A 5637-nucleotide genomic window follows, 5' to 3' on the forward strand; every position below is an offset into this window, starting at 1 on the left:
AGGCTAGAGACATGAATGCCTCTAGCCAAAAGGGGAGGGCTAATGATAGCCTATTTTTGGAAATCAAGGAAAAAAAGAAGAAAAAAGGTTTATCTTTTCTTGGCCCAAAGCACTGCAACACCACCGGAGGACTCGACAATTCTTGGGTCAATTACTGAGCCACAAATTACTGAGCCCGTCACTATTCATCATTAGCCCCGGCTTTCGGAGCAGCGGCTGCAAGAACCAACCCCAAGTAGGGGAGAGCATATTACCAAGAAAAGCGATAAAAAGTTGCTTTTTTTAACATTCACCACCCCCTCTATGCTTAACCACCGGAGGGCCGCTACCAATTTGGCCACATCCCTCTCCATTATCACCAGAAGACAGAGGTCTCTCTCTCTCTCTTGCCCGGCTCTGCTAGTCCATCATCTCTCTCTTATCTTAGCTCCTGTGTCATCCAACCCAAAGGGTACATAACAACGCACCGCCACTGTCATATTCCACTAGCGGGCCGCCATGCATGGACAAGAGTTCTCTCTCTCTCTCTCTTCCTTTATTTATATACACACACACACACACACTTTCACAATTTTTATCCTCTCGCTCGTCCATACTCCACTGGCTGGCCTCCATACCTCACCACTCCCTCTTCCCTCTCGTCCACACTCCCTCTACCTCTCTCTCCCTCTTCTTTTCTTCCCACCGTGGGCTGTCTCTCTCTCTCTCTCTTCCTCACTATCTCTCTCCATCGTTCCTCTCTCTCCCTCCATTGATTTACTCTCTCTCTCTCGCTCTCTGTGTCAAGCAGCTTGAAGGCGCATAATAATTCTCTCTCTCTCTCTCTCTCTCTCTCTCTCTCTCTCTCTCTCTCTCTCTCTCTCTCTCTCTCTCTCTCTCTCTCTCTCTCTCTCTCTCTCTCTCTCTCTCTCTCTCTCTCTCTCGCTCTCTCTCTCTCTCTCTCTCTCTCTCTCTCTCTCTCTCTCTTCCCCTTGGTGTAGAGACCCACCACGCATGAAGCCTCTCTCTCTCACTCTCTATATGCACGGATTGTCGACGTCATACCTCATCCCCTCCTCTGGCTGGCCACCCCCCTAACCCCACCCCCCACCCCCCCCCCCCCCCCCTCGCTCTTTGTCGGCCAGCAAATACCCAAGGCTCTCTCTCTCTCTCTCTCTCTCTCTCTCTCTCTCTCTCTCTCTCTCTCTCTCTCTCTCTCTCTCTCTCTCTCTCTCTCTCTCTCTCTCTCTCTCTCTCTCTCTCTCTCACGCTCTCTCTGTATCGAGCGTGCAGGCCACACAGAAGCAAGTTCTCTCTCTCTCTCTTACGCACACACACACACACCCTCACACACTCCCCTCCCCTCGCGATCCCATCTCAGTCTCTCTCTCTCTATCTCGCTCTTGGCCTATGCAGGCATAGTATACAGGGCCCCTCTCTCTCTCTCTCTCTCTCTCTCTCTCTCTCTCTCTCTCTCTCTCTCTCTCGCTACACACACACCCCCACTACACACACACCGCTCTCCCCTCCCCTCGTCAAGCACCCGCCACCATCCATCTCTCTCATTCTCGTTCTCCCTCTCTCTGTTTCCCTGCGCAGCAAGCACCATTCAAAAAATTAAAAAAAAACTATATATATATAGCTATATACTCCATCATTCCCACCCACACTCATTCACACTCACACACACCAGCTTGACACGACACACACAACCCAAGCCATACACACACACATTCGGCACGCCTTTACGCACTTGAATATACACCCATACAAATATCCACACGCAGTACACGCACACATATATGCACACACCAGAAAATAAAAAAAAACCGAGGAATCGATGTCATCAACAAAAACAAGAAGAGGCCAAGTCATGCGTCCCCGACACTGAAACAAGAAAAGACGCCGAAGGCATGCCCTGGCCGGCCCCAAAAATGAGGAAGGCGGTACATTGACGCACCAGCTAAGCGATGTCACATTATCTCTCTCTCTCTCTCTCTCTCTCTCTCTCTCTCTCTCTCTCTCTCTCTCTCTCTCTCTCTCTCTCTCTCTCTCTCTCTCTCGGTGTGTAGAGTTTGTGATATCTCTAATCACCGTTGTCCGCGTCCTAGCCGCTCAAAGCTAGGTGGTGCCCCGCCTATTTGCTTCACCGTGCTCTTGACGTTTTTTGAGGCCGTCGGGGTCCATGTCGCGCTTTGCGCTTGTCAGTACATGCATTGCAAGTCCCTAGTCTGGTGACAGTTGTTGGGCTACTGTAAGTGCATGTGAGTGAATTTTTTGAAGTGAGACTTGTATACAACTTAAACTCATGTACAAAATCAGAAAAGTTCATCCAAAGCTCATAATTTTTCAGCTTTGAGCTCGTTTTGGCTTCTTGATGCCTTTGGATGTAGTTTTTTGCCCTCGACTAGCTCTCTCTACACCTAGTCTTCCTGCTACAGCATCCTGTTCGTGTTGATTTTTCACATAGTTGTGCGTGGGTTCGATTTGAAGGATTACAACACTTTTTTTGTAGAGTTTGCAGAGTTTTTTTGAATTTTGAAATCATGTCTTCTGAAGTTATGGTCTGTTCTCTGCAGCCTACAGTATATGGCAGCTTTGGGGCAAAACTATGTAGGTTGAGTTGTGGAAACCTATACGTCTTGTGGGTGATGTATGCTTTGAAGTGGTACTTTTAAATTGGTTTTTGGTGAAGGAAAAACATTTGTTTCCAAGAGCATTGTTAGGCGACGTCCGTAATTCCATGCCTAAACAGGTTTCTTCCTTCTTTGTTACATAGTCTCTTGGGTGGGTGACGGCCAGTAAATTCCCAAGGGGACTACTCTTGTTGGATTAGCGTTGTTTCAAAAGATTTTCCCAAAGATTTTGGTGTTCTTTTTGTGCTCTTTCAATGCTCTTGGGTGACATCACTATAGAGGTGTTTCAGTTTCCTTGTTTTCCAACAGTGTTTTGGTGCCCGCCACTGAGGATCTTATTTAAGTGACTTTTAGTTGTGATAGATTTGATGGCTATGATGACAGCGTGTTAAAGGTTCTATGGCTATGTAGGTGAGGATTCTGATGCATTCATTGAAAAGATGGAGTTTTCTTGTTTGATGGCAAATAAGGAAGATCCAATGATTATGCTCAAGATTTTGTTCTTTTGCTTGAAAGAAGATGCAAGGATATGGTATAATGAGTATGAGTTTTGGTTGAAATCATCCCAACCTCCATTGGTGATGACTTATGATGCACTAAAGAAGGATTTTCTTGAGAAGTTCATGAAGGTAGAGGACCCAACGGATGTATGACACTCCATTGAAGGACTTGTGCAATGTGATGGTCAAAGTGTAGATGCCTTTGTCAAGGTGTTCAATGCCTGGTGGAAGAGATGGTGTGTTTCTTTGGGAAGTGATGCTCCTCCTCTTATGCTTAAAAAGTGTATTTTTATGCAAAGATTGAGGGCTGATTTGAAGTTAAACGTTGATCGTAAAAGGACACCTACATTTGATGATACAGTAGAGGTTGAAAAGCATAAGAAATGGAAGCTAGAGAGAGTGAGGCAGCTTGGATTGCAAGAAGATATGAAGCCAAATGTATCTTATGTTTTAGACATACATATGAACAATGTATGCAATGAAAACTTCCATGTTTCTCATTCTCTTGAGCATGTGAAAGAAGAATGTCATATACATAATGAGATCGAGAATAATTCTCAATGTATGCCATCTTTGTTGTTTAGACGATTTGATGTCAACCTTCATGTCAAAGATGATGATGCTAGTAAGGTGGATGTAGGCAAGAAGGCTACCATGGTCATGAATGAGTCTCAAATGCACGGACATGATCATTTTGAATGTCCAAGACACATGGCTAATGCTTCTCATATATGTTACAATGAGGATGAGTATGCTTCTGATACGAATGTTATTGTTGTGAGTTCTTCTCTTGTAGATGAGGTAGTCAAGGATCACAGGATGGAGGTCAATGAAGATAAAAATGACAAAGAGGGTGATGTGTATGATGAGGGATCTCAAGTATCTTCTTTGGTTGATTGTATGCAAAAGGGTGATGAAGGAATTAGGTATACTACTTGTGATGTTGATGAAGAGCCTATCAATGAGAAACTTGATGGTTTGTATGATGATGTGGGTAGCCGTGCCTTAACTAATGATGAAGAGAAAATTGAGAGATAGATGATGTGAAAAATGATGGAGATGATTTTTTTATACCTCATGTGAATATGGCTAATGCTACCTTTCGTGATCCTCTTATTAAGAAGCCTAAGTTATGTATGAAGGGTGGCTTACATATCAAACATGGTATGGTTGAATTGGATGGATGCTCAATGAAGAGTGGGGGTAATGATATGAATATGCATGAGGTTATGAAAATATCTGATTTAAAGGTTGAAGACCTTTTGGAGGATATTTAAAGGCTTCCTTGGATGTTGTAGTTGTGAAAGGCTTTCTCTGTGTGGTATCTGTTCAGAGTACTTTATGCCTAAACAGGATTTGGATTCTACATATGGTTTATTCTTTGATATTGGGAGTGACAAAATTGATATGGCCGGTGTTTCTTCATGCATTTTGTGCTTATGTTGTATGGCCCTTTGATCCGGGTGGACAATATGCTTATGCTACTGCTGAGCATGAATGCTCTAGCGGACAGGGGGGTTGGCAAACTATGTTGGGTGCATTTCTGACACCCCGTTTTTTATAAACTTGTACATACAGACACAACACCTGATGTCAAATGTGTGTGTGGGATTTCTTTTTATGGGTCTTTAGCTTGCTTAAGCAAGCATATGTATATGCGCTGCAAGTCGCTAGTCTAGTGACAGTTGTCGGACTTGTATCTAACTTAAACTCATGTACAAAATTAAAAAATTTCATCCAAAGCTCAGAATGTTTCAGGTTTGAGCTCGTTTTGGATTCTTGATGCCTTTGGATGTAGTTTTTTGCCTTCGACTAGCTCTCTCTACACCTAGTCTTCTTGCTACAGCATCCTGTTCGTGTTGATTTTGCACATAGTTGTTCATGGGTTCCATTTGAAGGATTACATCGCCTTTTTTGTATAGTTTTTAGATTTTTTAAAATCTTGAAATCGTGTCTTTTGGAGTTGGGGTTTTGGAGTTATGGTCTTTTCTCTACAGCCTACAGTGTGTGGCAGCTTTCAGGCAAAACTATGTAGGTTGAGTTTTGGAAACCCATACATCTTGTGGGTGATGTATGCTTTGAAGGGGGACTTTTAAAGTGGTTTTTGATGAAGTAAAAATCTTTTTTTTCAAGATCATTGGTACGTGACGTCCGTAATTCCGTGCTTAAACAGGTTTCTTCCTTCTTTGTGACATAGTCTCTTGGGTGGGCGACGGCCAGTAAATTCCCAAGCGGACTACTCTTGTTGGGTTAGTGGTGTTTCAAAGGCCTTTTGCAAAGATTTTTGTGTTCTTTTTTTTCTCTTTCAATGCTCTTGGGAGACATCGCTATAGAGGTGTTTCAGTTTGATTGTTTTCCAACAACGTGTGAATAGACTCATGAGAGAGAAGCTTCAAGCTCACCATTTGGTAAGCACTTTGTCCTTTGCATCGCTTGCAAAGGAATTGTTTCATGATCGAAACTCTTAGATTTTTACATGTCTTTGGGGATTCATTGTTGCCATGAAGGCTAGCCCACCATTG

The sequence above is a fragment of the Adiantum capillus-veneris genome, chromosome 9 (assembly GCF_014529385.1).
Source record: "Adiantum capillus-veneris isolate H3 chromosome 9, ASM1452938v2, whole genome shotgun sequence".
NCBI classification, from domain to species: domain Eukaryota; kingdom Viridiplantae; phylum Streptophyta; class Polypodiopsida; order Polypodiales; family Pteridaceae; genus Adiantum; species Adiantum capillus-veneris.